General features: G+C 40.2%; 1 protein-coding gene across 3 annotated transcripts in view; it reads left to right on the forward strand.

Annotated features, from left to right (window-relative positions):
• The first annotated feature begins 11,888 nt into the window (after positions 1 to 11,888).
• The window catches only part of LOC115767143 (cyclin-dependent kinase 14), a 79,758-nt gene continuing 79,069 nt past the window's right edge, over positions 11,889 to 12,577 (forward strand). For all 3 annotated transcript variants that reach the window (XR_004018353.1, XM_030711307.1, XM_030711309.1), the window contains exon 1: positions 11,889 to 12,014. The gene's annotated coding sequence lies outside the window, so the exon portion shown is untranslated. The remainder of the gene's footprint in view (positions 12,015 to 12,577) is intronic.

The following is a 12,577-nucleotide window of genomic DNA, read 5'->3' on the forward strand; positions in this document are numbered from 1 at the left end:
GCCCTTAACTTCCACTTCACATGCATCCTTATAGCTGCGTGTTGTTCCTGTTGTTGTTGTTGTTGTTGTTGCTGTTGCTGTTATATCTGGTGGTTGCCTGCCATGCAACACACGTCATGGGTGTCGTTTTTCAGCCTCTTGTGTGGGTGCAGAGGGCAGCAGCAGCAGCAAGAGAGAGAGGGGTGGAGCACGGGCGTGATATTCATTCACATGTAATTCGACTGCTGAAAGGCAGCAACACGAACAACAACACGAACAACAACAACAACATCGACAACAACAACAACAACAACTCAACAATGAACAATGCACGGTTTTAAATTGCATTCTATTTAATTAAGCCGAAGTGGCAAATGTGAGACAAGTGCCACAATCGTTGCCAACTTTTTCTTTTTTATTGCTTAAAGTCGAAAGTTGATGGCTTGTGGCTTATAAGCTTATAGCCTTAAAAAGTTCATAATCTTGACTCGGTAGTTAGAAAAGGGATTTGCTATCAAACAAGTTGATACACATTCATAAGCTTAAAGAAAGCTATGCCAAAAGTAGAATAGGTATTGAAGATGCGTGCCAGACTCAGTTTGGCCTCCTACAGGGAGAGCTGAACAGGCGAATCTACCGGGAGGATTTACCAGTAGGAGTTACTAGATTTATTTGGAGGATTGCCAGGATAATTTACCAGGATGCCGTAGCAGTTGGTTCTACAATGAGGATTTATAAGGAGGGCTTACCGTGCGCATCTTCCAGGAGAGTTTACTAGGAGGCTATACCAGGAGGATTTATTAGGCAGATCTACCAGGAGGGCCCACTATTAAGGCTTACCAGGAGAGCCTACCAGGAGGGTATTCTAGGCGAATCAATAAGGAGAAGCTACCAGGGTCTGCTAGGTGGGCTCACCTGAAGGGTCTAATAGTTGACCCTAAAACAAGTTGACCCTAAAACAGTTGATCCTAAAACAAGTTCCAGAAGGAACAACCAGGACGCTCTGCATGTAGTCCATACTAAGAGGATCTACCAAGCGGATTCAGCAGGAGGAGCTTCAAGCAATACAAATTTCAAACCCGACAATAGAACAGAACTTATTTTAGAATGAATTTCACTAGAAGACGGTTCCATCTTTTTTACGTATATATCTCAGTAATCGCATGCTCTTCATATTTTGCCGTACATGAAATAATCTTGCACTCTTTTCCATTATGAACTTCACTTAAGCACGTTTCGCAGCCAGTTTGTCTTATTTTAATTTGGTTAACTACCGCCAGACCCAACTATTACCCAAGCGCCATTGAGTAGATTCAATTGCAAAAAACAAACCCGAACCCGACCGCTGCAGAGCTCGTCGCCCACTCAGAATTCGAATGGTCGTTTAGAATCAGCAGCAGCAGAACACACTTCCGGTTTTTGGTTTCGGTTTCATTCAATTTGCTGGCACTTTTTAGAAATTGAAAAGCAAAACGTTAAAAAGCGGTGCCGAACAGCACATAAAACGGCAAATGCCCCTCGAAAAAGACTCTATAAACATATTTTTTTTGAGTCATCAAACGCGTCGTGAGAACGCGAGCTCAATGCGAAGAGTCGAAGCGAAATGAACTGTAACTGAAACTGAAACAGAAAACAAACAACTGCCTAATGGGTTGCCCCTAGAGCAAGAGAGTGATATGGAGAGGGGAAGGGTGTGGGTGTAGGGGGTCGAGACATATCCACAACATGTGTGTGAAACTCACTCGAGTTGGGGGCGAAGCTGTAAACTCTGTATTTCAATTTCAATTTGCATAAAAAGCGAAAAGCGGAAATCATTTGCATGTTGAACAGGAACCGGGAATGGGAACGGGAACAGGAATGGGAACTGGAACTGGATCGGGAACGGGAACGGGAAGGGGAACTGGAACCGGTCAGCCGCAGCTTCCGCTGTGTGTGAAGTGTCAAGACGTCTCAAGTATTTTAATTGCCATGCACGAGGCGAATAGTTTTGCCGTTTGCCTGTGGCCAAAATGTCATTTTTTTTTCAGTCTAAAACTCATTTTCAGCTCTTAACTTGTTTGTCTGAAACTTAAATTGAATAAACCCCAAGTTTTGTTGGACAGTGTAAGGAGTTCGGTGCTCGTCTCGAGTCATTTTGCATAATTAGACAATTAGCTTCGGCCCCGAAATTCTCAGCTCTTGCGTTCATAAAACTGAACTTTGATCCTGCCAGCAACTGGGCCAAGGCATTCGTGTGGGCTCCGCCCTCTTAGAGTCTACTTGATTTTGTGTTTATTTTACTGCCGACTGCAACTTTGCAGCTCATAAAAAACCAATCCCTTGCCCCGCCTCGACTTGCCTCGGCCTGCAGCATCCATTGCCCAAAACAGGCCGCAAATCTTTTTGTGCATCTTGGGGCGAAACTGTTTTAGAACTGAGGTTGCAACTTTGCTTTTGTGCCTGTTTGTTGTTCATCTTATAGTTGGTTGCAATACCCTGTAATTGTGAACTGTGCTTGCTTGGGTGGGCTGAGTTAGTGACCATTAAGATTTAGTTCTAGTGCTGCTCAATTTGAGTTGAGTTATGAAAATAGTTACAGGGTATCAGTTAGTCGGGTATTGGTGGTATATTTATCTGTAATTTATCTGGCAGATACAATATGACTGCTTGTTCGCTAACAAGAATAGATACTGGCCTGCTATTGAACTTGAGTAAGTCAAAAAAATTGTATTACAGGGTATCAGCATTTATCTGGTAGATATTTATAGATACAGCCTCCCTTAAAAAACTTAATACTGAATAATATAATACTCCTTATCTAACATTAAATTTATATATGATCCCACTATGGTATATGGGAATATTAATTACAGGGTGATGTGATATACGTACATACATACATGTATGTATTTAGTTCTTTAGGTTTCTTCTGCTGCACATTTTTTCATAAAATTTACAGGGTATCAGCTAGTCGGGCACATGCAGTTTTGTTGCTTGAAGGTAGAGTACAAGAAAATAAATATCTGCGAGTTTCGAGTTATGAAATTTATTAGCTGCAAATGTTGTTTTGTTGTTGTTGCTGTTGTTGTCGCAGTTGTTGTTGTTGTTGTTCAGATTGTTGTTGTTGTTGTTGTTCTGTTTGTTGTTGTTGTTGTTAGTTATCTCCTGCTGGCTGGCCGCCTGCGCTGGGTCACTCACTGCTCGGTTTCTCAGTTTTAACGGGAAGTGTTGCACATTAAAAATTTATTGTATACACAAGAATTTCTTAGAATTTGTTGCCTTCGGTCGTTTGCTTGATTAATGAACTTGGACTCGTCGTTGTTGTTGTTGTTGTTGTTGCTGCAGCTAAAGGGAGCGTTAAAAGGCTGCTTAGTTATCATTTGATTGGATTTGCACAGATATTCGAGTTGATTATGATTGTGGCGAATTTTATTAGAAACTTGAAATCTACATAAATTTAAATGTGCTTTTATGGAGAAACCCAACAGTTAGAATAGGTCTTGGAGTGCGAAGGAATTGCATAGCATTTCAATTAGCAAACAATTAATTAAAATAATAGAAATATGCAGTTCTTGTTAGGTGAGTTTCTAAGTAAAAGGTTCGAGCTTCAAATCCCAGGCATATTCTATGCGTTACCTTCTCTGAGGGCATAAAACATTTAAGGAAGATCTAGACAACTCTAACTCCCTCCAAGCCATGCTTGCCAGGGTTTTTCGCTAATATCCTTGATTGAGAATTTTAATGATAAATATTCTTGAGATTCCGAAAGCTTCGTCCTTTGCTAAGACATGTGTCTAAAGTTTGCGACAGCCGCCGTATTTAATTATAAATGTTTTATTTCAATTAAAAACATTTAAGCTCAAATTCAAATTTTTATTAAAAGTTTGCTTAAATTTGTATTTTCATTTTAATAAATTGCATTAGATATGCTTTTTGAATGAAATTTTAGCTCCAAATCGAGCTTTTTTACAAAACAAATTTACAAATTTACAAATTTGTTTAATTAACTTTAGCTTTAATTTGTAAGTCGATAATCTTGTTAAATGCCGCAACGCATTCAAAACTAACCAAAACCAATTCAATGCTTGCCAAACTGTTAAAGGCAAACAACCGCCGCTTATCAGTTGCAACTAAACCGCAAATATACACACAAAGACACACACACACACACTCGCACACACTCGCACACACTCAGGCACCGTTAAACAAGCCTTTACCATATTTTGGGCGCTTGAATTATGAATTGTGGTTTTGCTTTTGGCGTTGCCACCGAATAACCCACAAGTCCGGCAACGCTGCGGCCAGTCGCTGTTTGCAATTGTTTGGCAACATTTGCCACGCTTTCAACCTGCCCCTCCCCCCTCCTTCACGCTCCCATAGCCCGCGCAAACGTGCAACTTTTAATCCACATCATTAGCAAAATGCGAGCACACGCTGCGGTCAGCTCAGGTGTGTGTGTGTGTGTGTGTGTGGAGGGGAGCGTAGCAGTGGTTCCATAGAATGAACCAGTTCAGTTTCATTAGTGTCACAAAGTCCAGTGTTGGTGAGCGTGGAGCGGGAGGGGGGGCACTGAAGAAGCAGTATGGAATGCGAGTCAATTACGCAGATATTGCAGCAGCTGGCTCAGTTAAAGTCTGTGTGTGAGTGTGTGTGTGCGTGTGTGTCTATATATATATATATATATTCATATACATATACGTATACATGCTCCAATTTCAGTTATTTGTAGTTATTTGGCTCTATTGATTTTATGAGCAAACATTTTGTAAATGTTTTCATTACGCTCGTAGGCAACTTTGATTACGGCCTTCCAGTTTAATAAACTTTTGTCGCATTTATTATTTAAATGCTCACATGTGTGTGTGTGTGTGAGTGTGTGCGTGTGAGTGAGTGTGTGCATCGAATGGGCAGCCAAATTTGGGGCACATTTTTGGAGCGGGCGTCACTTCAAAAGTCAATTAAGTGCGGACACAACGCCAGCAGAACGCCCAAAATCCAGTTAGTGTGTGTGTGTGTGTGTGCGCCACGCCCCTTTGCTAGCAGCCCCCACCTATGTGGTTTTGGCTGGCTTCAACGACTCGTCTTCAGTTTGGCAGCTTCTTTAATCCATTTCGATTTGCAATAAATTCATTTTGTTTATTCACATTTCGTATGCTCGATATTCGGCTCAAAAAGTTGGAATATTCTGCCTGGCAGGACCTTCAAGGGATATTTGTGTAGGCAAACATGCGGTTGGTAAAGAAAAATACACATATGACGTTTTCTATACGCCCTTCAAATATTATTTCTAGTATGTGAAGAGCATCTGTGTTTTGCTTAATCCTGTCAACAGTCCAAAGCTGACTTTTAAGCGAAAAGGAATAAAGCGAAATCAACCCGAATCCCTGCTAAAAGTATTCGTACTTGTAATGATGGTTGCTATTCTGACTGCAGCTTTCACTAGTATTACTCCAATTTTACCCTTACTACTTATTCTACTACAATTTCCATGCACACTTTTCCTAGGACTTGTCCCACAACAACAACTATACTCTACTACAACTTTTACTACACTTCTTTTTTTTCTTATACAAGAACTTCTTTTACGTCTTCTCATACATCAACTCCTGCTACTACTTCTTCTTCTACTTCCTCAATATGTTAGCTTCTTACTTCTACTTCCAATTTCTTTTACTCTTACTTTAACTTGCACGTCTACTGCTACTTTTACCAATTCTACAATTACTTATAGTACAATTTCTACAACAATTCCCTCTAAAACGTTTACGAATGTGTCACAAAGAAGAATCGAAAAAACCTGCTCGTCTATAAACAAACTCTCACACATTTGATTTCTAGCCATGTCCAGGGTATTTCGTAGTCTACCCTCAACTCAGCTCAACACTTTTGTGGGGTTTTGTGTGTGTTTTTGGTAGGCGTGGCGCGTGTGGATTTCGACACACGTCGTTTTACATTAAATTTGCCTGCAGATAAACGAAAAATGTCGAGCAAAAGTTTTGCCTTCAGCCCCAAGGAAAAAAAACTCACGTGAGATTTGCTCCCCGAGCTTCGACTTGTTGTTGTGTGTTGTGGCAGGGGCCAACTTCCACACGCATGCATATTTAAATAAAGCCAAATACAAACATATATATATATATATATATATATATATACACGCAAGCAGCGACCGGGTCCTGAGTCTGGACCGCGTGGCGTATGCGTAATGTGGCGTGCGCTGAAACCCAAAGGACTCGCAACATTTTCCTTTCTTCGTGCTGTTGCACATTGAAGATAAAAAGCAAAAGTTAAAACCAATTCGCACGCAATTCTCGCCCACTGTCTGGCATTGTTCCTGGTTGTGGCTGCCCCTCCTCCTCCCCCTGGGGAGCTGCTGCCACCACCTGAGCCTAAACAAATGCAACACTTTGTTTTAACAGCCAAAGCCATGACTACAAATTTATTTGTTTGCCTGCTTCTCGTCTATATATATATATACGTGTATATGAGTGCGTACATTTATTTGGCAGTCACTGTAAAAGGGGAACCCCGCACAGGTGCGTTGCGGCGTTTGGGCCCGCGGGGCGCCAAAATGCAAAATAGGCTCTGACTCAAGCCAGGGACAACACGAAAAAAATAACAAGACGAAAAAAAGGTTTGCATAATTGAAAGAAAACTTTCCGAAACTCTGGCAGTGATTAGGGTGCCGATAAGAGTTGGGTATTACGTAGGTGCCGGAGGGGGGTGTGGGTAGGTGGGGGGGGGGGGGGGGGGGGGGGGTGGGGGGGGGTAGGGTATTGGGTTTGCTGCTGACGAAAAGATTAATGACTTTTAAGCGAAACTTGTGCGTGTGTAGACTGTAAAATGAACTTGTGCCCAGGCACTTAGTTCATTTCAGTTCATTGCGGATTCAAATTAAAATGCAATAGAAATTGGATTTGGCATGTGATCTAGGTTCAAAACTATAAAAGACGAAGTTTGGCTAGCTGGTCGAATAGAAAAAATAATATTGTAATGAAACTGAATAGATTTTGCTTACCTTTAACTACGTCAGTCATTTAAGTGACTCAATAGTTGAACTAGTTCTCTAAGAATACAAAATCAGTCAAGGCATCATTTAATGAGCAGCAAATTGGCATTTAAGCAAAAGCCTTTTGTGCTGAAAGCGGTTAAAAGAATTATTCTTAGCTTAAAACAAACTAGAAATTGGAACTAGTTCGTGTCTACCATTCGCTGATAATATAAATCTAGCTCATTTGTTCGTTCATGAACCTTTTTAAGCGCCATTCACAGTGGCAACTTGCAACGTGAACTAGTTCGTTTTAGCATAAAGTAGCTCTGCAATCAGTTCTTTATACTATAAAATAGCTTTTTAACTAGTTCTTTTGAGCATAAAATAACTGTCGAACTAGTTCGTTATAGATATTGTTACTTGGAAATTGTACACACTTTTGTATCCCAGCGTAAGTTCTTTAAAGCATAAGCTATGTTAGTTGAACTAGTTCCATATAGTTCTTTTAACTTTCTGCATACAAACTGCATTGTTATTAGAATCCTTAAAAAGATAATTATTTTTTGAACTGGAACTTATTCAAGAACTAGTCACAAAGCGAAAAGCTCAGCTTAAAGCCTGCATAAATCGCATATTGGAACTAGTTCCACTTGTGTGAAATCGCATATACCAATTGGAACTAGTTCCACTTGTGTGCACTTAATGCGAGCTCCAATTTGTTCGAATTAGAAACTGGTTCCATTTCGAATCAGCCGTTCGAACCTTTCATTTAATTTACTTTTATTATTGCCATAAACTGGAGCCCCGTTTACCTGGCCTATGGCCCATGTTTAGCAGGTTTACGGTACTTGGGGTCATATCTTTTTATTGCCCAGCCACAATCAAATATCCATTGGCCAAAGCCCAAGTCCCAAATAGAAGCCAACAGGAGGTCGCCTAATCAAATTTGCGGAATTCGCTTCCTGCGGCTGCAACTTTGCTTCATATGCTCGCTCTCTCGCTCGCTCTCTCGCTCGCTCTTTAATGCCCACTCTCTCGCACACCTGAGGGAAATGTGTGCACGTTTCGCAACACATTCTTGTTGCTTTTGCTCTTTTTGTTGCTTTTGTTATTCCCAAGCTTTTAATAACTGAACAAGCCGCTCATTAATAATTTAAAATAGAGCAAAAATATGCGCGCTTCTCTTTTGGCAGCTCTTTGTTGTTGTTCTTGTTGTTCGTGTTGTTCGTGTTGCTGTTGTTGGTCCCAACGGCGGCAGCGTTGGCCCAGTGGCGCGTGTTCGTGGTGAATTTCTGTTGTGTGGATGCCAATGCACAGCGCCCACAAACCGAAGAGAGCCAAAACGTACGCTCTCTCGCTCTTGCTCTTTGCATTGGCATTTGCGGCGCATTCTTTCACCAAGACGAACGCACGCACACACATGTGCATTGGCTCTGTTTTGGGATGCCTTCGCAGACAGCTTCGCGTAACCACCACGCAGCCCACCCCGCCACGCAACCCGTCCCGCCCACGCACACGTTGCGCTCGACTGATGATTCATGCTTTCTGGCTGTGGATGCTGCCAGTACAGCAATTATATGTTTCTGTTGTTGTTGTTGTTGTTGTAATACTTAAATAATTTATTATTCCGGTACCTCCTCTCAGAGCAGCCGCAACAGCGACCGCTACGTCAGCATTTGTTTTGTTTTTGTTGTTGTTGTTGTTGTTGTTATATTTGGCTATTTGTTTACTTTTTGCTGCCGCTGCTGCTGCCACTGGCGACTGCACTGCCAGCGCTGCAGTGACGTAAGTAAGCGAAGCTGCGCAGCTGTTTAAATAGCACACAAAAAGCAACAAAAACCTTTGCCGGCTGCGCTTACTGAATGAAATACTTTCATAGTACGCTCAAAACTCACCACAGCAGCAGCAGCACCGACAGCAGCAGCGACAGCGCCGGCCAATGCAAGCCAGTTGCTGACGTCGCAACGCGTCGCTGCAACTGTTGTTCCGTTCGCCGACGCTGCCCGTTGCTCAGTTCACAATTGAACGCTTGCCGTGTCTGACGCGTCGCGCTCTGCAGCTCTGTGACGTTAGCCAACACACACACGCACACAATCGCCACTGATTCGCTCTCTCTCGCTCGCTCTCGAGTAGACAAGTGGCTCCAAAACCGCTGTGTGCCACAGTGTACGTCATAATATTTAGTTACGTGCTTTGGCGAAGCGCTTCCGTTCGCATTTGCCGCAGCATCATAAATCAACACTAAATAACAACAGCAGCAACAACAATAACAATCGTTTTTAATAATTTTGTGCGCTCTACAATTTTTTTATTTATTTATTTGTTTAATTTATTTGCTTTTTGTGTTCGCGCGTGTGTGTTTTATTTATTTTGTATTTATTTTCTTGTGTTTGTTTATTTGTGCAGCCGGCCAAGCGGCAGCTCCAATTAGAAACTACGCCAAAGCCTAGCCCCCCCCCCCCCTCCCCTTCCCCCTCCACTTGTCATACCCTCGCCTAATGTTTTATTATAAACGCGACTTTTTGCACAACTCGAAAACGCGTTCGAAAAAAACAAACTCAAATTGAAGGCCGCTTTTTTTTTTAAAAAAAAAACTTTTTGTCAATATCTTTACCGTTGTTTTTGCTTTTTTCAATTTATGCGAATGGGTTAATCACACATGTGATCGGAATTAACCTAAAAAAAAAAAATGCTTCTCTTAACCAAAATCCAGCTTAATTGAAGCTTAAATTAATATTTTTTATTTAAAAATTTTGAAAATAATATAATAAGTATTACGTGCAGAGATCTCAATTTGATTTATCCAGAATATTTTGAGACATTTTGCGTTATAGTTGCATTGAATATTTACGAAAGAAACTTATGATAAGTTCTTAAAAAAAGATTTACAAAAGAAACATAAGTTTTTGAAACAAATTCAATTTAATTATGTTTAAAAAGAATTAATAAATTATTAAATGAAACTTCTTGAATAAATTGAGAAATTTTGCAAGTTTCTTTCATAAATCTGGTTTTAAAAACTTATCATAGGTTTCTTTCATAAAGCGTGATCCATTAATATTTAATTAAATATTCAAGAACAATTTCAACGAATAGGAAGAAATTATTAAAAAAATTGATTAATAATAAAACATTAAAAAAATGAACAGAAATTGTTGTAAATAATTTTATAAACTGAACATCAAAAGTTTTCGCAAATAGTTTAAAAAGTTCCTTTAATAAAGTGAAATTCTTTGTGAGATTAAAGAAAGAATAAAACTTGAACTAGTTCCAGTTCAAATTGTGAAAGAATAAGTTGACTGTGAATGAAAATATAAAAAATAAAAAACATTTTAAGCAAAATAATAAATATTCCTATAAAAAATGTTGCTTATAGTTTAAACAAATTGCTCAAAAGATAAATTAAAAAGTTCGCAGAGGAAAGATTGAACAAAATCTGCGAACTAGTTCAAAGCTAGCGAAGAACAAGTTCAAAGAAAAAAAGTTCATCTTTAGATTTTAGTACAAAAAAAAAAACAGCCCAGATTTGACCCAGTTAGTAAAAAGCGTTATCTAGATTCTTATCTGGCGGCTGAAAAGTTGGCTCGCATGCAATTTGCATGCGGCTTGTGACGCAAATACTTGCGTAGTGCCTGTCAAACTGTGTGCAACATAACGCAGCTTGGCGAGCGGGCGCATTTTATGGCTTATCAATTGAGTTTCTACTTTTTACGACGTGCCTTTGACCCAGAAGTATAACAACATTATAGACACCCCCCCCCCCCCCCGCTCCCTCTCTCTTTCTCTCCGCCTTGCCGACAAGCTAGTTACACGACCTACTCGACCAATATGTAATCAACATTGTGTTTGTACGACGTAATAATCAAAGCCGCTAAAAAGACGCTACGCTTGCCCGGGCGCAACAGAAAGAGAAAAGGAATTCCATCGAAGAGCGAGCGTGAGAGAGCGCCGCCGTCGAGTGTGTTACGCAGGCAGACACGCACGCACGCCAAGCCGGCGTGGCGTGTGTGGAACGTAAGAGAGCACTCACGAAGGCACGCGCTCTCTCTCTCGGTCTCTCTCGTTCGTTCTTTGCCTGTGCTGCAATTGCCAGCCACCCCAAAGCAGGTGGCGCCCTTGCGCTACTTTCATGTTGGGCTTTGCTTGCCGAAACGTAAAAACGTAACGTAACGTAGTATCTTGTTGACCTCATTTCGTGTGCGAAACTCAACGCGGCAGGTTGTGCAGCTCCCGCACCGGCAACGGCAACGACAACGACATTCGGCTACGACTTTGGTTTATCCCATGAAAATAGCGTAACAGAAATTGCCTTTAACAACGCGCGCGTCGCTGTCAACGTCGCTGTTGACGTCGTCGTCTTCGTCTTCGTTTCAAGTTAAATGTCAAAGTGTTTGCTTTCAAGTTGAACTCTTAACCTCGTGTGTTGTTAGTGCAGCGTTCCGATTTTTTTATGTCTTACGTTTTTTAACGCTTTTGTTGCTATTTGATTTGATGAGCTGCTAAGCACATCGGGAGATTATAACGGCTAAAAGAAAGCACCCTTAACAGCAACAACAACCACCCCAAACAAAAACAACACAAACTTGCCACTTGGGGTTGTCTTTTGTTGTCTTTTGTTGTTGTTGTTGTTGTTGTTGTCTGTGGTCGCAATATTTATTGTTGTTTCGTCTCGCAGATAAAAGTTTGACCTCGTTTGAGACTTTGAGCCTTCACAAATCGGCCGATAACACAGCATAAATCCAATATATATATGCCATATATACACACACACATATATATACACACACATATATATGTATAGTAAAAAAAGTGCCATAAAGTGTGCAGAATTATTAACTTTTAGCAAATAATAATCAACGCAGCAGCAAAATGTTTGCCATAAACAAAAGTGTTTGAGAAAAAACAAAGAAAAGCACAAAAAAAAAAAACAATCAACAAAAAGCAGTTGAATAGCTGCTAAAAAAATAAGATTAAATTTTTAACGACAGCTTTGAGAAAAAAAACGGCCTCAAAATTGCCGAATTAATAAATCAACCCACGAAGCTGAACAACAACAATTTTGGCGGTGGTGCGTATTCACAAGTTTTTACTCAAAATTAAGTTAAGATCTTTATTTTTTTCGGCTAGCCGAAGATTAAATACCCTTGCAGAGATTTGTCTTGAGAAAATGCAAATGGAAATGAAAGAGAAGTAAATGTTGAAACGGAATAGTTTATACAAAAACTCTTTATTAGACCGATTCTTCCTATGGAGCTATATGATCTTGATCATGATCATGCGATCTTGATAAGATTTGCTTTATATATATAGCTTGATAAACAGCAAGGTTTTTCCAATTTTCGACTGTTCTTTTCTATGGCAGATATATGATATAGATTCGTCCGATGTGGTTAGAATTATGCATATATATAAGAAGAGGAAGAAGATATATAGAGAGAAGAGGAGGAAAGAGTTTGACATACAAATTAAACCCTTTATTTGAAACCCTTTACAAAAGTATGACAATATAGAAAGGCTCTCATGTGAGCATGTCGAAGTTTAAATACCCTAACCAGAGTGTCCTGAAAATAACTTTAATAAAAAGAAGCTATTTTTCGACTGTTTTCTCGAATATTTATGGGATTAAGATAA

The sequence above is a fragment of the Drosophila novamexicana genome, unplaced genomic scaffold (assembly GCF_003285875.2).
Source record: "Drosophila novamexicana strain 15010-1031.04,08,12 unplaced genomic scaffold, DnovRS2.1 tig00001340-arrow-arrow-pilon, whole genome shotgun sequence".
Classification (NCBI taxonomy): Eukaryota; Metazoa; Arthropoda; class Insecta; order Diptera; family Drosophilidae; genus Drosophila; species Drosophila novamexicana.